Below are 22,062 nucleotides of genomic sequence, written 5' to 3'. Positions count from 1 at the left end.
GTGAGCCAATGCCCAGTAGAGATATACTAAACCAAGTATGAGAAATAACTAAAACAATAGCATTTGATATATGGTTGACACTTATAAACCAACTTACAACACTTTTCAATCCTACATCAAGTACATCCATTTTTCATTTCAGTTTCCTTCACTTATACAGTTTCGATTCATAATTATGGCTCAGAACCTGGCCAAACAATTTAATGAGACTATAACACATATTAAAACACTTCCATACTTCACAATTCACATGAGAATATAACTCATATTAAAACACTTCCATACTTCAACACTTTCATATTTCAAATGATACACAGATTTGCTGTATCAGTAGAGTCCATCCCCTATCTCCTCCCAAACAGGTTTGAGAGTCCATCCCCTATCTCCTCTCAAACCATGGAGTACATCCCCTATCTCCTCCCAAGCAATATACATATACAATGATCAATCAATACACACATTTGCTGTATTATTCCAACCGTCATATTCAATGACATATTCAATGTGATTAGTTTCAGCTTTCCCTAATCATCATACAATGTCTACAACAATCAAGACTATCCTCCACCGATAGCCCAAAGCAGTTATCTCTAAACAAATAATAAATTTATCAACAGATAAAATATTGACATTTTCATAGGTGAGTGATTAAATTATCCAACTACACCATTTACTCCCACAATTTTCCAATTTCATGAATTTAACTTCAATTTCACATTTCCCCAAATTAATTGCTCAAATTAATTATTCAACATAATTAGGGCATTTTTTCCTTTTTCCCAATATTAGCCCGAAGGCTCAATTTCATCGATTTAACAACAATTTCATTTTTCAATGTCTCATACACACCTAGGTTTTAATATTTGAAAACCCCCCTTTTTATAACCTCAAATCAAACCCTAACTTTCTCAAAATTACCAAACAACGCTATCTAATCAAAATGACCAAAATTTATGTTAAAACTCATAGAATAGAGTAGGTTATCCCTACCTCGAAATGAAGTGACCAAATGGTGAAGATGGAGAAAACTCAAGATGCTCCAAACCAAAATATTTTTTCGGATCAAAGTGAAGCCCACACCAAGCACAATCTTTCTTACAAAGGGACTAGGCTAGAAACACACTAGAACTAGGTGTATTTTTAGAGAGAAGGTATATGTAGAGAGAGAGGCTGCCGATCTAGGGTTTGAGAAAGAAAGAGATGTAGAAAAAGTAAAGAAGAAGCTGCTGCTGCGAACTGATATATTCGAAGCTCGCTCGAGCGAAGGAGTGGTCGTTCGAGCGACCAGACACAAAGAAACCTCGCTTGAGCGTAGAAAGCCTCGCTCAAGCCAACAATTCGAAGCTTCAGGTCTGCAACCCAGAAGCACGCTCGAGCGAAGAAAAGCTCGCTCGAGCGAAGAAACTCAAAACGTAGTCCTCGCTCGCTCGAGCGAAAGAAAGCTCGTTCGAGCCAAGAATTGCAACCTTCAGGTCCAGAACCAAACGCAGACGCAAGCTCGAGCCACCAGACACATCACCTAACTCTCGCTCGAGCGAAGGAACCCTGGCTCGAGCGACAAAAGCCTCGTTCGAGCGAAGAAACAAAATTCTGGGCAGCAACTATTGGTTTAAACTCACTACCAACCTGTAACAAACTGCCCAACACAACCTAAAACTCGAATATAAAAAATTAAAGGATGATAACAAGATATATACAACAACCAACACCACGGAACTTAAGTCTGAAATACAACAACCAAATGGGGAAAAACCGGAATCGCTATAGATTTACACTTCAAATTGATGGAGTAACTATAACCCTTTCATTATAATTGAACTTACTAATCTATCCTTGGGGCTGCAAATGAACAAAATTGTTCATGAACAACCTCAGCTCGGCTAGGCTCGTTAAGGGCTCGGCTCGTTTAAACTAGCCGAGTTCAAACTCGACTATTAGGCTCGTTTAGTAAATGAGCCGAGCTCGAGCTCACATAAGCTCAGCTCATTCATTTTTATTTAAATTATATAATAAATATATTATTCAGGGCAAATTACACTAATAGTCCCTATATTTTACCTCTTGTATCATTTTGGTCCATGTATTTTTAATTTGCTTGATTTTAACCCTCAATTTTTAATTTTGTATCATTTTAATCCAATTGTTAACACCGGTTAAAATTACTGACAGAAAAAAAACACGTGAGATGCACCTGACCTTTTTTCAAGGGCAATATGGACATTGCACTACCCTATCCTTGTTTCACCATCTTCTTCCTCTTGGACTCTCTGCAACACACCTACCACCATTGCCTTCCTGCACTACCAAAATCATCTATAGTCAAACCCAACATCAGCACCATCCACCTCCACCCCATCAAACCTAGTACCATTCAATATCCAGATTACCAATCTGTTGAATAGATCATCCTCGTTCAGCTCGTAATTTTTTCTCTATCTCCATAGTCCACCCGTCTGACCAAAGGAAGAGAGAGAGAAGGAAGAGGCACATAAAGGTTGTTGTCGCTACTGCTGCTGCTATTGAGGAACGAAACAGAGAGCTTGTTGGGGGTGAAGGAAGGTACACAGAACTAGCAACAAAGAAACCCACACCGTGTGAGCAACAGAGTCAGATTGAATTCGTAGGGTCCTTCTCTTTTGATTGTTGATGTGCCATGCCCATGCCTCCCTTACTCTCCATGAATTTATAGCTGTTGATGGCGGTGGCCACTTTTTCGCTGTTATCTCTTCATCTCCCATCCACATTGCCTACTCTTTCCCTCTTCTATTCTTCTACCTCATTTGTCTCACTCTCTTCTCCATTCTCTTTACTCTTTTCTGTTTTTGGGTTTTTTTGATTTGGGTTCAGTAATGGCAAATGATGATTGGGTTATGGTGGGGAGACCTAGAATAAAGACTTGTGGGAACCCGGTTTGGTTGAAGAGGAGTCTTCGAGGCCTCTAGAAGTTAGGTTTGGTGGCTCAGCCAAGCACTGGACTGAAGTTATTTCCATTGGAAATGGTCGACTCGGTGCTATCCCCATTGGAAGGAGAAGGTGAACAGATCTAGCAATGGAGAAACCCACACTATGTGAGCTCTGTAAATTGTGATTGCGATCGTGATCGCAATCATCCAAGAACGACGAACGAAAAAACATCAAAATCAACAACGTCAAACTGCAAAATCCTCATTTTGATTTATGATTGGTGGTGTTGTTTGGTGGCAGATGGTGGTAGTCGTGTTTAGCAGTGGTGGTGGTGAAGTGGGGTTGACGATAGACGGAGGAGGAGGATGAGGAAGGAGAACAGGTTGTGGGTGTTGCAGAGATGGAATGGGGAAGGGTTAGGATTGAAATGTCTGTTTTGCCTTTGAAAATTGATCATATGTTGTGCACATGATTATTTTCTATTAAATTTTTTAACAGAAGTTATTGATTGGATCAAAATGAAATGAAATTAAAAATTGAGGGTCAAAATCGAGCAAATTGAAAATACAAGGACCAAAATGACACAAGTGGTAAAATACAGAAACTATTAGTGTAATTTGCCCTATTATTTATATATTAAATAATACAAATAATATTTTTTTATTTAAATATTTTTACTTAAATAATATAAATAATATTAAAAAAAATTATTGAGCCGAGCCGAGCCGAGCCAAGCTTGAGCCCAGTTTCTTATTAAGCCAAGCTCAAGTTCAATAAATGAGCTCGATAAGTAAACGAGCTGAGCTCGAACTCAGCAAAGTTCGGCTCGACTCAGTTCGTTTGATATGGTTCGTTTGATATATGGAAAAATAAAATGGGCCAAATTAATGAGACTTCTAAAATTTTATTACAGATTCATGAAAAATTTTATATTTTTAATTATTAATATTTATAATGTTTACAACTTATTTGTAATTATTTTTCAAAATTACTACCGAATTGAAACTTCCCCCTAAAAAAGAGGGAAAAAATGTGTACGAGAGAGAGAGACTAACCAGACACAAACACAAGGACGATGGCCAAGAAAAGCGTCTTTAAAAAAACCTTCTCCATATCCTTTGAAACAAGTTGGGCAGTGCAGTGCAATAACTTGCACTTTAGTATTGGGAGAGACTTGGCTCCAAGCAATATATATAGGGATTGAGTGGGTGTTTGGGGTGATGCTAAAAGCGTAATAAAGTTCCGTTTGCCAATCACTTAAAAAAGTCACATGTTACATTATTTTTTTCACGAATAATTTTTTTTAGCAACTTTTCAAATATAGCAATAATTTTTCAGCTTCTAAAGAAGATAAAAATGTTATTAGAAAAGTCAATCTCAAACAATGATTAATATAATACTATAAGCACAAATTGTATATGCATGATAAAGCTCTGGTATGTAATATACACCATAACACCGTATGTACTCTTAAAAAAAAATTAGGTAAATTTTTATGAACTTATTTAAGTGATCTTACAAATCACAAATTTGTGAAATTTCTCCATGACAAATTGAAATTTATTTAATAATACTATTGAGGAACCTTAACTAACAAGAAAAATTATATTGGATCCCTTTTACTACTAGAAATTAGAGAGTAATGTTTCACTAATTTTTTCACATAGTAAATATTGATTTTTACTACTTTAAAATAAAATTAAAAAAAATCAAAAAAATAGTAAAAGGTTCCACTGACTGATCTTATGCCATATAAAGTGCCTTGGAAGGTGTTGACTAGTTTTGCCTTCCACAATAAATCTAATTCAATATGTAATCTTAGTTTTTAAAAATATTTCCTTCTATTTTTTATGTTAATTTTAACCCTGTATATTTCATTTACAACAATGCTACAGACCACTAAATTTCTACCACTAACACCACCATTAATGATGTGGCAAGCAAAAAAACAAAAAAAAAAAAATTAAGACACAAAACACATGTGGCAGTGGGTGGGACCCACTGATTAGTGGTTTGCATCATTTTTCTTTCATTTACAACTATTGACATATTCCAACAGATTTTACAACTGATTGGGTAACCATTTTATTTTTTGTTATAGAAAAAATGAAATTATTATTGGTAAAACAAAAAGCGAATATCTATACTATATATTAACCAAAAGTGATCATTTGGGAACTCCAATATTTTTAACTAAATATCTAAAATTTTGGATTAAAAATTAAATTTTGTAAAAAGCTACTGACTAACCCATTAAACCAATAATTATAAAAAAATATTAATTATTTTATTAGTTTCGATTTTTAAAATAAAAAATAAAAAATTCCTTTCTTGATTTTCCTTAATCTATTCTCTCTAAAAAATTTAAAAGGAAAATTTGAGATATCTCCAAGATATTAATTTAAAACTTTTAATTTTATGACTTTTGAAAATTGAGAAATATACATATAACAAAACATTACAACTATAGATAATGGTTTCCATATATTCTTACAGATTTTACAATCGATTTGGTCAGTGTAGTCTTTTTTTTTTTCAATTTTTTTTATATGGAAAATGAAATATTTACTGGCATTAGGTCCAATCTAAAAAGAGAATAAAACATTAAATCCAGTGGATATTTTTTGTTGGTGAGAGATTCACTATTTGTCAGATAATTTGGTGAGAGGTAGGGCTGCAAACTAACCGAGTCAAGTCGAGCTTTGCTGAGCTTGAGCTCCGCTCGTTTACTTATCGAGCTTATTGACCTTGAGCTTGGCTTGATAAAGAACTGTGCTCGAGTTCAGCTCAGCTTGTTAATATTAATGAAACTCAAGTTCGGCTCGATAATTTTTTTTAATATTATTCATATGATTTAAATAAAATATGTTATTTAATATATAAATAATTTATTTATACTATTATTTATATATATTTATATATTATTTAATATATGAATAATATATTTATTATATAATTTAAATAAAGATAAACGAGTCAAGCTTATGTGAGTTTGAGCTCGGCTTGTTCACAAAACGAACCGAGCCGAGTCGAGCCGAGCTGAGCTTGTTCATGAACAGTTCGGTTCTTTTGCAGCCCGAGTGAGAAGTCCTTTTATTATTTAGGAGGACATTTTATTTCTAATTTTAGCCCTTATCTCTATGCTGAATTTTTTTTTCTATTTGTTTAATTTTTTTGACTATATATTCAACTATTTTTTTTAATCTTTTTAATTTTTTGACTATCTATTTAATTTCTTTTCCTTACCTGTTCAAATATCTGTGATGTCCAGGGTCTTAGACTTGACCGGTATTGCGTAATCTGATAGTTTGTTTACTGACGGCATTTTGATTGTTGTATTGGGTCGTTGAGATTTCAATTATACTCTTACTTAGTATCTCTTAATGTTTCCAAGTTAAAATTTCGAGTTTTGGGTGTTGGAACTTGTTTCGGGGTGTGAAATCAAAATTTTGGCCTTGACTGGCAAAACTGCTCGTGCGGATTTGGCAACTGCTCGAGTGGAATCACATAGAGTTTTTGGGAAATTTCTAGACAAAATCTGCTTGTGCGGATCTAAAAACCGCTCGTGGGGAATTTTGTTGAAAATCTGGGTTGTTCACTATCTCAAACCGCCCATGAAAGGCATCAAAATCCGCTTGTGCGGATTTGTGATTCCGCTCGTGCGAAATTTGAACCACACGTGCGGATTTCAGCATGTTTGTCTTGAATTCCACAAAATTGAGGCCAAAAACCTGTTTTGTACACTTTTTCACTTCTCTCTCTCTCTCTCTCTATATATATATATATATATTCATCTTTTATCTTCCTTGTCTTTACAAACCCACACAAATCCAAATTTCTCTCTAAGATTTAGCAAAGACCTTCAAGAATTTGATAGAGAATTTTACACCAAATCGAAGAGGGTGACCAGGGCTACGTTTATATCGATCGAATCAAGTTTTAATCAACATTGAATTCTAGGATTTTCATCTCCTTCCTCTCCTAAGCTTAAGGTAGGGACATTCTTAGAGTTATATATACATTTTTGCAAGTCTATGCTTGTTTGAAGTATTTCTTTCATGTTTGAACTATGGTTTGGGTTCATGAACTCTAGATGGGTTTTTAAGGTGGATTTTTTCTATATTTCCAAAACTTTTTAGAGTATGAGCTATATTCTAAAGTGTGAGTATTGTTTTGGAAAAATCCTTTTAAAAATGGGACAAAAACCTAATTTTGGTGGAAACCCTAAAAATTTGGAGATTTTGGAAAAGATGTTGAGGCATTGCGAATTTCATGCTTGATAAACTGTAACACCCGCATCCTTTAATCCATTGAAGCGTGTATTTAGTTCCCTTATTTTCATTTTTGGGAGTCTTTGGAGTTGTTGAATGTTGGTTTTAGAGGAGTATGATTTGATTTAAACTTGTTGGGTTTGTTTGTTTGCGCTTGTTCTTGTCAAAAAATTCCTTGGGAACTTAGAAATTCTATTCTGGGGTCGACACCAGCCTTCCTAAGGGTCGACCCTTACCTGTTGGTGAAGTTTCTGGAGGTATTGCTGGAATTTAGGGTCGACACTAGCCTCGGTGGTGTCGACACCTGCCTTTTGTTGCTGTCCACAAGGGTCGACACTAGTCTGGGAAGGGTCGACCCTTGTATATTGAAGAATCTGGGTATTAGTTGCTGGAATTTAGGATCGACCATTTCTGTCCAAGGGTCAACACCTTGCTTGCTGCCAGCATTGTCTTTTCTCACTGAAGGGTCGACACCTCCACACTAGTGGCCGACCCTTGCGTGTTTATTTTCAGATTTGTGGGTCTGAATGGGCCCTACCTTTGGGGGGTTTTGGACTTATTATTTTATTAACCTTAGGACTACTTTTCTACAACTATAAATAAACCCTAATCACTTCTCTCTCATTATTTTTCCTCTCATTTCTCCTCAAGGCCATGAGTTCTCTTCTCTCTCTCTCTCTAAAACTCAAACTTTTTCACTTAGATCTTTAGATCTACTCACCTAGAGTGATCTTTTCATCTTGGTCCTTAATTTCATAATCGGATTCTTGATTTTATTTCATTTCATTTTTTTATTTATAGTTTTATTGGGTTTTTTCCCCCTTTTTATCTATATATTGGTTTTGATATTTTGGGGCCTTTTTCTTCAGTCATTTTTTATTTTTTCTTTTAAATGCGCAAAATGAGTTTTATTTTATTTTATTTTTTAAAATTATTATTTTTTATTTTTTAAATTTTTTTATGTGTGTACGAAGGTGTAGATACACCACTTACCCTGTCATTCTTCTATTAGGCTTTGGCTTTTGACTTTGTTCTATGGAAGCATATTGTTGTACTATCATCATAAACTAGTGGTAAAATTATCATTCTTGTCACCATCATTAGCTTACAGCTTCACAAAACCTAACGAAGTATTTGGGTTTTGATGTATATATGTGTACCTTCAATATGTATTTATTCAAGTATCTTAAATTGTTTGTTTTGAAATTGTGCGTTATATTGTACTTCCCTTTGTTTGGGTATCTAGTAGACTCTAGGGATATCCACAGTGGCTGCTCCTTTATTTTGATATTTTGTTCCTTTATTTATTAGAATGTGAGTGAAGGGTTGAATGTGGGTTCACTATTGAATTCCAATGAATTGACAATTTTTACTTTGTGTAGTGCAATTTTTTGTGCTTTGCACATCTTAATATTGATTTTTCATTAAAGATTATGATTAGTGAAATGTTGGAGAATCTTCATTTGAATTAGGCCTTGAAAGGTTCCGACGTTGTAGAAAAAGGAGATTAAAATGATTCTTAGTCAGCAAAAATAGGTGTTTTTTTATATTTTTGTATTAGTTTTTTTTTTTTTTTAATTTGCATATCTTAGATGATTCTCTCTCTAGAATCTTCTCTCTTACACCATCTCTCATTCACTAATGTTTTTTATTAGTGAAGTGATTATCGGATCGTTCTAAATATTTTTATGAATAATATAAATTGCGAGCCCTTCTCAATTAATAAAATTGCACTCATGTTTAATATCAATAATAAATTTAAAATAAAACCTCATAATCATATAATAATTGTTGTAATTACCTTTAAGCTTTGTAAGTAATAATACAAACTAAATCATAAGTACTATTTTATTTTTATTAAAAAGCTCCAACAGAAATATTGTTAGGTTTTTATTCTTGGCAACCTTGTTTGACGAAACTCCTTTTCAGTTGTATTTGTTTTCGCACATTTATTTCAGCGAGGCTACGAGTTTATTAGATGCGAATCCAATCCAAATGGTGCCTTGTAGAGAAGTTTGTGATGTTAATGCTTTCAAGATTGCCACTTCGCTGATTATGACGGGGGTCGAGCTGCCCAGTCAGCTTGCGGCCGAAGCAAAATGTAAAATTGCATTCGAAGTTGCATGTCCGCCCTTGCTCGCTCGAGCGAAAAAGTCCTCGCTCAAGCGAAGGATTGCGTCTATACAAAAACCTGAAAGAGCTCATTGTTCGCTCGAGCGAAGGGTTCGTGGCTCGAGCGAAGGCACTAGTGGAAATCACGCGAGTTAAGGTTCTCGCTCGAGCGAGAGAAGCTTCGCTCGGGCGAGCTTCAAAATCCGGATTTCTATAAGGAATTGGTTTTCTTCCAAAACTAGGATTACTTTGGATTTCTACAAGTAGTTGGTTTTCTCCCAAAACTTGACCAACTTCTCCAGATCTTCTTTTTGGGTTCTAAGGTTTATATCTGGGGATATTTTGCTAGTTTTCTTTGATGTTTTCATTGAGTATTCAACTCATGGTTTAAGAAGCATACATCAAAGGTTTGTTTGTTTATTCTATACAAAAGAGAGAGTTGTTCTTCGGTGGATTCTGAAGAATTCGAGCCTGAAGCTTTGGTGGATTCCGGAGTGGCTCATAGTCAAGACAATTCCGAGGTGAAGACGAGGTTGGAAGAGGCACAGAGAGGTTGGTTCAATTCGGGTGTGGATTCGCTAGGTAATTGAGAGTATACCTGTGTAATTCCTTTATATCTTCTTAGTGGATTGTTTTGTGGCTGTTGCCTGTGGTTTTTTTACCACAATTGGAGGTGTCCAATTGTGATTTTTCCACGTAAAATCGTTGTATTGTTTTGTCTTGATTGGAATTGTTATATACTGCTTAAAATTGATACATAATCACAAATCAACATCTAGGGGATTTCTAGATTTTTCAATTGGTATCAGAGCAGGTCGTTCTATTTTTTTTTTAAAAAAAGAATTTCTTTTAGAACGAGATCTTGTTTGATTTGTGATAATGGATTCAATTCGTGAGGGAAATTCTATGGTTCAACCACCCCTACTTGACGGATCCAATTATTCTTTTTAGAAAGGTCGGATGAGATTGTTTTTGAAATCTATAGATGAAAAAGTTTGGCAATCTGTCATGAATGGGTGGACCAAACCAACAATTACCATTGATGGAGTAACTTTCCCCAAACCAATTGAAAAGTGGGACACAATTGATTACCAAAATAGTAGCTAGAATAGTAAAGTTATCAATTCTCTCTTTTGCGCTGTTACACCTGAAGAGTTTAATCAAATTTTCAATTGTGAAGTCGCAAAAGAGGCTTGGGATATCTTACAAACTATTTATGAGGGCACTCCTTCTGTGAAATGCTCAAAACTTCAAAGGCTCACATCTAGTTTCGAAAACCTTTCAATGAAAGATAGTGAGACCTTTGATGAATTTTATGCGAAGTTAAGTGACATTGTAAATTCCAGCTTCAATTTAGGTGAAAAAATACCAGAATCCAAAGTTGTAGGAAAAATTTTGAGATCCTAGCCCGATCGGTTCCAACCGAAAGTTACGACTATTGAGGAGGCTCAAGATGTTGACAACCTCAAGCAGGATCAGTTGGTTGGAAATCTCCAAACTTATGCGGCACATAGGAATTTCAAAAAGAAACAAAAAGATATTGCTTTTAGTAGTGCTCATAGAGTTGGAGAGGATTCTGATGTGGATTGTGAGATAGATTCCAAGATTACGGCTGCTTTTGTTAAACAATTTAAAAAATATTTTTTGAAAAAGAATCCTAATCTTTTGGAATCTACTTATACTCATAAATCTAAAGGCAAAGATAAACTCAAAATTAATTCTATAGCCAAGAAGGAGAAAGGAAAGATACAAGGGAACTCTGAAAGAGTCCAATGCTATGAATGCCAAGGATTTGGCCACTTTGCTTCAGAATTCCCCACTCGTTTGAAAGAGAAGAAAGCCCTCGCCATCACTTGGGATGATGAATCAGAATCTGATAAAGATGAAAGTGACAACGAAGATCAAGGCAAAGAGGGACATAAACAATTTCTTGCTTTCATGGCGGCTTCTGAAACTGAAGGACAAACAGAGTATTCGAAGAGCCCAGTTGAGAATGCCACTGATGATGAATCCTCGGGAAGTGATGATGAAGAGCTTGAGCAAGCTTATGAAAAGTTGTATAAGGAATCTCTTAAGTTATCCAAATTGAATGACAAACTCACTATGAAACTCAAAGCATGTGAAAGTGAGAATGTCAAACTAAAGGAGGAAATTTCTGAGGCTAGGATTGATGCCATCAAGATAGCTAATGATCGACAAGCTCTTTGTGCAAAACTCTTGACTTGTGAGACAGAGAGGAATGAGTTACAACAAATCTATGCAACATATGAAGAAAATATTGAAACTCTCAAGATGTCTCAAGTTGCTTTGGAAGAACCAATGATCAAGAAAGAGGAAGAACTCAAGAGTGCTATGAAAACCATTGGTCTTTGGAACAGAGGATCAAAGACTTTGGACAATATCATTGGGTCTCAACAAATTTGTTCTGACAAGAGTGGCATTGGCTTTGGTGATAACAAAGAGCAAAAACAGAGTGCATCTACATCTCATGATACAAGAACTCAAGGAAAGGGAGAACAAAAAATTCAACATAAGGATGGACTTCTCAAACTTCCTAGAATTGGTAAGGTAAAAGAAAAAAAAGGTACACCCTATTTTTATTTGTCATCATTGTGGTATGCATGGTCATATTCGCCCTTATTGTTATAGGTTGCATGGGAGAGTGTCTCATAGAGATGGAAGAAATTCCAACATCTCATAGGGTGGGAGACACTTCATTGGTCGCAAGGAGGTTAAGGGTCATAATAAACCTTGTTATTTTGATATGCTTGAGACCAAACAGGGAGCGAGTTTGCATTTGCCTAGATCTAGGAATAGGAAGTTGGAAACCACGTCGAGACAGGTTCCCATTGAAAACAAAGGGAACCACAACGTCAAGACACCACCCAAGAACCGCAATGCTCACAACTTTGTTTATACTAAAGCGGTTTGGGTGAGAAAACTTGACTTGTGTTAATTTGTTTATTTGTTTTAGTTTTTAGGTTTCTGTGTGTTTTTTTTTAATAAGAAAAAAAAAATTCCAAAAAGATTTTCTTAGTATGGTTTTGCAAGCTTGAAATTTTTGAAGTGCTCCTTGGTGCATATTGGAATTGATGAGAATATCCATTACAGGTTAATATATGTGTGCTTTATGTGGTCATTACTCGTTTTGGAGTGTGTGTTTTTTGATTAGTATGTCTCATTCTGTACACACTCTTAGATTAGCAAATTTCGGAGTCTTCCACCTTAGTGATTATTTTTTCTCTATGGACTTCTGTCATTGATCTTTTGCGTTTCTAGAGGAATTGACCTATACTAGCATATCATGGGTGATGTTGAGTCTCTTAACCACCTTCCATCTTTTTGCATCTCCACGGCCTTTCCCCTCTATTCTTTGTAGTCTAGCCATGAGGAAAAGGTTACCTCAGAGTCACCAACCAGGCCATCCTTATTATATCCATATTTCTCTAGTTCGGTTTCCATACTCTTGAGCATGTCAGCCGCCAATGAGTGTGCAAAAGAAAAGAAAAGAAAAGAAAAGAAAAACTATGCACAAGAAAGAAAAGAAAAAATGTGCACAGGAAAGAAAAGAAAAAAATGTGCAAAAGAAAGAAAAGAAAAAGTGTGTGAAAAAAAAAGAAGAAAGATTCATTGATTGAGGGGGAGCCTCCGCCTTTACTCACCAAATACCCCTTGATTCCTAGTGGTTTGACTTTCCTTTGTTGTGCTTAGATTCTCTTGTCGGAGGTCCAACTTTCAGATCACTACCAGGATTGAATCTAGTGTTTGTCGAACTCCAAGAGTCACATACACACCTTTCTCATGAAATCTATGCTTTTCACATAATGCATCACTTTCTTTCATGAGAAATCTTCTACAGACTGTGCACATTGTGTTTACTAGTAATTATGCTTCTTGGATAATCTTGTGTGTTTTAAGGTACAAATCTGAGATTTCTTGCTTGCTCCACCATATTATTTTTGTCGTTTGTCTTCTTGTTCATCGTTTTTAGTGAGAGGGAGTTTGGTTTATCATTGCAAGAGTTTGTTAGCATGGACACTTTGATATGTTTGGTAAGGGAGATTGGCTATATGTTTTGCATGTTGCTATGCACTGTTTGCTTATTATTTCCTTCTTGTATGTTCCTGGTATTTACATCGTCATATCATTGCTTGTGTGGGTTATGATCTTGCTTTTGTTGTTTGAGAGTTGTCTTTCATGAGTCTTAGTTTTCATCTATTCATGTTTTCCATCTCATGTTTCAAGATAATTGTGTCATATGTCTATTGCTTTTTCATATACTCTTGTGGGACTAATAGTTGTTTTGGAGATTGTGGCACTAATAGTTGTTTTGCAGATCATGACCTTGAGAAAGAAGTTGGCTTTTGTTGGCTGTACTGGGTTGGGGTGATTAGGATTTTATTTGTTAGGTGTGTTTTGTCACGGTATTGCCAAAGGGGGAGATTGTTAGGTTTTTATTCTTGGCAACCCCGTTTGACAAAACTCCTTTCAGTTGTATTTGTTTTCGCACTTTTATTTCAGTGAGGCTATGAATTTATTAGATGTGAATCCAACCCAAATTGTGCCTTGTAGAGAAGTTTGTGATGTTAATGCTTTCAAGATTGCCACTTCGTTGATTATGACGGGGGGTCGAGCTGCCCGGTCAGCTCGCGGCCGAAGCAAAATGCAAAATTACATTCGAAGTTGCATGTCCGCTCTTGCTCGCTCGAGCGAAGAAGTCCTCGCTCGAGCGAAGGATTGTGTCTATACAAAAACCTGAAAGAGCTCATTGTTCGCTCGAGCGAAGGGTTTGTGGCTCGAGCGAAGGCACTAGTAGAAATCATGCGAGTTAAGGTTCTCGCTCGAGCGAGAGAAGCTTCGCTCGAGTGAGCTTCAAAATCCGGATTTCTATAAGGAATTGGTTTTCTTTCAAAACTAGGATTACTTTGGATTTCTATAAGTAGTTGGTTTTCTTCCAAAACTGGACCAACTTCTCCAGATCTTCTTTTTAGGTTCTAAGGTTTATATCTGGGGATATTTTGCTAGTTTTCTTTGATGTTTTCATTGAGTATTCAACTCATGGTTTAAGAAGCATACATCAAAGGTTTGTTTGTTTATTCTATACAAAAGAGAGAGTTGTTCTTCGGTGGATTCTGAAGAATTTGAGCCTGAAGCTTTGGTGGATCCGGAGTGGCTCATAGTCAAGACAATTCCGAGGTGAAGACGAGGTTGGAAGAGGCACATAGATGTTGGTTCAATTCAGGTGTGGATTTGCTAAGTAATTGAGAGTATACCTGTGTAATTCCTTTATATCTTCTTAGTGGATTGTTTTGTGGCTGTTGCCCGTGGTTTTTTTTATCACAATTGGAGGTGTCCAATTGTGGTTTTTCCATGTAAAATTGTTGTGTTGTTTTGTCTTGATTGGAATTGTTATATACTGCTTAAAATTGATACATAATCACAAATCAACATCTAGGGGATTTCTAGATTTTTCAAATATGGCAAAGCTGCCATGTAATTCGGTTTAAGCATCTCGGCCTACATATTTGTGCAAATCGGATTTGGAAAATCCTTTGTGACCATTGTTTCCAACAACATGGTAGTCTTTCTTGCTATTATAATATTATTGCATTTGCAGATGCCATTAACACAGAAACCAAAGCCTGAGTTGCAATGTCTATAGTCCGAATTGTCTTCACATTTTATAGCCTTTATTTCATTGATTCCTGACATACTCGAAGCTTGCATTGCTGCGAATCATTCATCACAACCAATTACAAGGGTTTTAAGAATTAATTTTTTTATTCTCAAAAAAAAAAAATTTGTTAGAAAAAATGATTGGCAATCAATTTCTATCATTGCTAGAAGATCATTTCAAGCAAAAAAAAAAAAAAAAAAAAAAAAGAAGAGAAAAGTAAATTACAAATATATCTTCTGAATTTTATTTAAAAGATGAATTACCCCTATATTTTTAAAATTTGCATCACGCCCCAAATTTATAATCGCATAATAAATGATCATTTTATTAATAAAATTAAGTCAATTAATAGTTTATAATAATGTCAGAAATATGTTTCAATTAACCAATTTGGTAATTTTATTGTTACTTAGGAAAAAGTTAGAAATTTCATTTTTTATGTTAATTCTATTAAATAAAAAATTCGGACAAGGGGTAATTTGTAAGTTTCATAAGGGACAAACTGTATTTTGAGCAAATCTCAAGAGGTGTATTTGTAATTTACCCCCAAAAAAAAAAGAAAGAAAAAAAGAAAACACATTTAGTGACAAAATTGTATACGTGTTACTATTAAATGTACTTTTAGGAGCACTCGTATGGTAATTCATGCTCCATCCACGATTTTATTTCCAATCTGAACTAGATCAGGCTCTATCTTTGATGGTAGTGCTGCTGCTGTTTATTATTCTGCTGATGAATTCTGTTTTTACTACTACTACTGTTGTTGGCGCTGTTGCTAATGGTGCTGCTGTTTGGCTGTTGGTGCTGCTGTTCTGTTGGTGATTAGATGCTGCTTGCTGGGTGATTTGTTTGTTGGCTATTGTTTATTTGTTGGGATGAGAGGATGTTGGTGCTGGCTGTTTTTGTCATTGACTAAGTTGGTGCCAGCTTTTTGTTTCTTGTTTTCTGTTTTGTTTTGCTGTGTATGTTGGTTTCTCACCAGCATAGAGCTTATGCTAGTAGATGATTTGGTGTTTCTCTTGGTGCCAACCTAGTTGGGATCTTGATGGTTCACTTTGATGCTTATTGCACTCTCTTTTTTTATTGATGTATCTTTTCATGCTTTGTATGCTTTCATCAATAAAGCTTTTTTTGTTAATAAAAAAAAAAAAAAAAAAGTATATCAATTAGCAATAGAGCACTTTAAGGCATGCAATGCCAATTACATCACCAATGATCTCCCATTCACTTTCACATATCAAAATTACAACATATTCTTGACAATGACTTCATCCTATCAGCTCCACTCATGCATTTCAACTTATTAATTTTTATTTTTTATTAGAATGTTGAATTTATATAGTATAGGTTTAAAGTTCAATAATTCTATGAACCTTGAAAAATTACCTATAATTTTATCATGAAAGTGAAGTGGAGGGTGTAGATTTAAAGTTCGTTATTTATTTATTTATTTCTTGATCAGCAAAATGAAGAGAATTTCATCCACTTTTGAATTATGGCTATAGGTAAGATGAATCTCATCCACTTTTTGAATTATGGGTGAAAATCCAGGTACTTCTAAGTGGGTAACACAATTGTTTAAAGTTTGTAGAATATGAATCACTCCATAATAAATGTGGTCTATAAATTTAATGTTTTGAGTAATTTTTTACAGTAAGTAGTGGTGCCGAAACACCAAATTTAGTTGCTAGTCACCAGTACAGCTGTCATCTTGATCCCCTGTAAGAGTATCAATTAAAATGAGCACCAAATTACCCATCTCGATCCCTGTAATAAAACTGTGAACAAAGCAATTAAACACCCCCTTACCCATCTTGATCCCCTGTAAGAGTAGCAGCAAAGCACTTTAAGGCATGCAGTGCCAATCACATCACAACCGATCTCCCATTCACTTTCACGTATCAGAATTACAATATAGTCTTGGCAAATGACTTCTTTCTATCAGCTCTGCTCTTGTATTTCATCTCATTAAATTTTTTCTTTTTCTTTTCTCTTTTAATAGTCAGTCACAGAGCTGGTATAGTGTGTTAGAATTTGTCTACAAATACATACATACATACATACAAACCATCTCTTCTGGAAAAAAAAAAAAATCACATATTCTCACTATATGCATCATGGGTACACTAATTCTTGTGTTACTTTTCCTTTCTTCTTCTTCTTCTTCTTCCCTTCTGCTCATGACTCAAGCATCCATGTCTGTTCTTGCATTCTACGTGTTTGGAGATTCAACTGTGGATGCACGAAACAACAACAACATTGAAGATGGTATCAAGGCAAACTTTTACCTTTGTGGGATCGACTACAACAATCAATCCACCGGCCGTTTTACAAATGGATTAACCGCCGTTGATTTCATGGGTAACTACTATTTTCAAGTTTCTTTGAGTTTTGAGTTTTGTTCGACTAAAACACCAATACACAACCTTCATAGCAAAAACAAAACTCGGACCTCTAAAACTCAAAGAAACTTGAAAATAGTAGTTACCCATGAAATCAACGGCGGTTAATCCGTTTGTAAAACGGCCGGTGGATTGATTGTTGTAGTCGATCCCACAAAGGTAAAAGTTTGCCTTGATACCATCTTCAATGTTGTTGTTGTTTCCTGCATCAACAGTTGAATCTTCAAACACGTAGAACACAGGAACCGATATGGATGCTTGAGTCATGAGCAAAAGAGAAGAAGAAGAAGAAGAAGAAGAAAGGAAAAGTAACACAGGAATTAGTGTACCCATGATGAATATAGTGGGAATAGGTGGTTTTTTTTTTTTTTTTCAGAAGAGATGGTCTATATGTATGTATGTATTTATAGACAAATTCTAACACACTATACCAGCTTCATGACTGACTGTTAAAAGAGAAAAGAAAAGGAAAAAAATTTAATGAGATGAAATACAAGAGCAGAGCTCATAGGAAGAAGTCATTTGCCAAAACTATATTGTAATTCTGATATGTGAAATTGAATGGGAGATCGGTTGTGATGTGATTGGCACTGCATGCCTTAAAGTGCTTTGCTGCTAATTGATACCCTCACCCATCAAGATGGGTAATTTGGTTCACATTTTAATTGATACTCTTACAGGGGATCAAGGTGGCAGCTGGACTGGTGACTAGTGACTAAATTAGGTGTTTCAACACCGCTATGTACTGTAAAAAATTACTCAAAACATTAAATTTATAGACCACATTTATTATGGAGTGATTCATATTCCATGAACTTTTAAACAATTGTGTTACCCACTTAGAAGAAGTACCTAGATTTTTACCCATAATTCAAAAAGTGGATGAGATTCATCTTAGCTATGGTCATAATTCAAAAAGTGGATGAAATTCTCTTCATTTTGCCTGTCAAGAAAAGAAAAGAAAAAAAGAACTTTAAATCTACACCCTCCACTTCACTTTCATGATAAAATTATAGGTACTTTTTCAATGTTCATAGAATTATTGAACTTTAAATATATACTATAAAAATTCAACATTCTAACAAAAAATAAAAATTAATAAGTTGAAATACAAGAGTATAGCTAATAGGAATAAGTCATTGTCAAGAATATATTGTAATTTTGATATATGAAAGTGAATGGGAGATCATTTGTGATGTGATTGGCATTGGATGCCTTAAACTGCTCTGCTGCTAATTGATACTTACAAGGGATAAAGATAGGTATATGGGGGTGTTTAATTGCGTGGTTCTTAGTTTTCTTAGAACACAAAGCAGCTCGACTAGTGACTAGTTAGGTGTTTCAGCCCCTCAAAAAATTAAATTTATAGACCATATTTATTATGGAGTAATTCATATTTCACAAACATTAAGAAAATTTGTTACCCACTCAAAAAAAGTACCTAGTACCCATAATTCAAAGGGAAAATTACACTAATGGTCCCTATAGTTTGGACATTATGTGACTTTGATTTTTGACTTTTTAATTGTGACACATTTGATCCTGAATTTTGAATCTTATTTCAAATAAGGACAATTGAAGATGCTATTGCTCAATTTCAAGGGCAAAGCTATCAATTTGATAAAATATAAACTAATTTGACAAAAATAAATGTCAAAAAGTATTTTTGAATTTTTAAAAATTGTCTCTACCCACTAAAGATAAAATTTTGCAAAATTAATAAATCTTTTAGACATTTATTTAGTTATTTTTACCAAATTAATTGTTATTATGTGTTTGGACTAGAAAGAGCAAGAGACCACAAACGAAGAGAAAGAACGCAAAACAAAAACAAAAATGCAAGAAATAAGCTAGATTTGGGGAACAAATGCAAGTGAATCTACAAACATCAACCAAAAATATACTTGAAAACGTTGTTTTAACCATGAGATTTTACAGATCTTGAGTGAACTTAGCAAAATCTAGGTCAGAAAACCCTTACCTTGAGCCCTAGATCAATTTAGATCAGAAGGATTCAAACAATCTCAAAGATATACGCTCAAGTCAAAAGGGAGAACAAGATTTTCTAGATCAAAATCACCAAAAATCGATGGAAATCAAAGAACCAGCCTTCTCTCTCTCTCTCTCTCTCTCAAGTCGTATCTTTGTTCAATAGACATAAATCAAAAAACATATTTAGATAGATTTCAAATTACCTTTGTAAAAGGGAAAAAATATCCCTTATTTCACCTACACAAAACTGTGTCGTTTTACTGGCACAAATGTTACCCTTCGTTTCATACCCTGTTATCCCACTGTTTGCTAATAAACTAGTATAGCATAATTGGGAATTTAAAAGATTTGGTCATAGATCATACGACATTTGTCAAAAACGCCACCAAAAAAACGTGGTTATATCTCCTTTTTCTTGTAGTGTTTGCTGTAAAATTATGAAAGAGAATTCATATTCGTTTAATTATGTCACCAAATTAGGTGGAGGTGATTGCAATCAAAGCATCAAAATATGCAAATATATATGGAAGCAACACTTCTCAAGCCTTAATCTTCTTCATATCTCTCAAGAATCCACTTAATAGGTCCTATGGCATCCACGATAATGATTTGAATCATTCATCTTGTAGGTATAGAAAAAGATATTTATGTAAAAAAAAAAAAAAAAAACTTGATTGAATATCGATAGGCATACTAACTTATGATAGTTTATTTTATAAAATGAACATTGTACTTTAAAATTATATTCACCACTCATTTTATAAAATAAAATATGATTAATTAGTGTGTATCAATGTTCAATCAAACTTTTTTTGTTTTTTTGTACATATATATATATATATTTGAGACTCACGAGATGATTTAGATTATCGTCGTAAGCCCAATGGCACTCCCAAAGTGGAGGGTGATGGAGTCATGAGGGAAGCTTCTCTCAATATATATATATATATATTTACAGTGGCGGAGTCAAAAAATTAATTTAGAGGGGGCATTTACTAAATATAATAATTTTTACAAAAAATATTTCACGTAAATTTTTTACGATTGATTTCAGGAAATATCAAAAAAAAAATAAATTATTTGTAACTAGTGTATCATGGATAATACAAAAAAAAAATATGGATATAAGCCTTAAAATAAATTATATAATGATAAATTATTTTTTGATACAAAATTTGATTAAAAATTCTATATAATGGTAATATCATGTCATCATTGGTATGTAACATCACCCACTAATGATAAATAAACGCATAAAGAGTGAACCTCACATGTCAAATGTAACTAACAATCTAACAAATTTCATATCTTTATAGTGAGATTACTTATATTCGCATATCACTAATAATGACATCGTCGTTACATTCAAAAATTTTCATAGCTAATATGATTTATTTATAATAGTCTCTTCATTTTCAATCAAAACAACCGTTATTGTTTTCATAATTTTTAAAATGTTATTGACATTTTACATTAATAATATTTTTTTTAATTTTTTATTTTAATTTTTTTTTTATGTTTGCAAAAAAAAAAAAACAAAAAATCTAGGGGGGCACGTGACCCCCTGGTCACATGCTCCCTCCGCCACTGTATATATGTATGTATGTGTGTGTGTGTTTGCAAAATCACACATAGGTAAATCTCGTAATGTGTGGAGCCCATTTTTTTTGAGAGTTATGTGTTCAATTCTACGCAGCAGAATAGCATCAAAACAGATACCAGAACCTTCCATGCATTTCTCACAATCGGAACTTCGTTGACATTTTATCCGGCCTTGTGCTTTGATTCCTGACTTCCTAGGAACTTGCAAACCTACAAAAACAAGTATGTTTTTCCCCTTCATGTAATAATAATACTATAGTGTATGAAATACTATAGTGCTAATTGTTAACTTGCTATGTGTGTACGAGATTGACAGGGCAATTAGTCCAGTAATTTATGTTGTTGTCTTTTGGAACAGTGAATGTCAGAGATTCACGCTTTGAGTCAATAGAATAATTATAACTTTTTCATTATAATTTAACTTACTAACCTATCCTAAAATCGTTTTGTACAACAAAACAAAATGGGGCAAATTACCTATCAATGAGACTTCCCAAATTTTATTTACAAATTCATGAAAAATTTAATATTTTTAATTATTAATATTTATAATGTTTACAACTTTCCCTCCTAAAAAAGAGAAAAAAAAAGTGTATGAGAGAGAAAAGAGACAGAGACTAACCAGACACACACAAGGAAGATGGCCAAGAAAAGCGTCTTTAAAGAAACCTTGTCCATAGCCTTTGAAACAAGTTGGACAGTGCAGTGGAATAACTTTGCACTTTAGTATTGGGAAAGACTTGGTTCCAAGCAATATATATAGGGAGTGAGTAGGTGTTTGGGGTGACACTAAGCAAAAAAGTTCCGATTGCCAATCACCTAATAATTTTTTTTAGCAACTTTTCAAATATAGCAATAATTTTTCAGTTTCTAAAGAAAATTAAAATGTTATTAAAAAAGTCAATCTCACACAATGATTAATATAATATTATAAGCACAAATTGTATATACATGATAATGCTCTGGTATGTAATATACACCATAACACCGTATGTAATCTTACAAAAAAATTAGGTAAATTTTGACGAACTTATTTAAGTGATCTTACAAATCACAAATTTGTGTAATTTCTCCGTGACAAATTGAAATTTATCTAATAACA

Source organism: Camellia sinensis, chromosome 10, assembly GCF_055761805.1.
Source record: "Camellia sinensis isolate YWXY chromosome 10, ASM5576180v1, whole genome shotgun sequence".
Taxonomy (NCBI): domain Eukaryota; kingdom Viridiplantae; phylum Streptophyta; class Magnoliopsida; order Ericales; family Theaceae; genus Camellia; species Camellia sinensis.
This window is presented reverse-complemented; position numbering follows the sequence as displayed.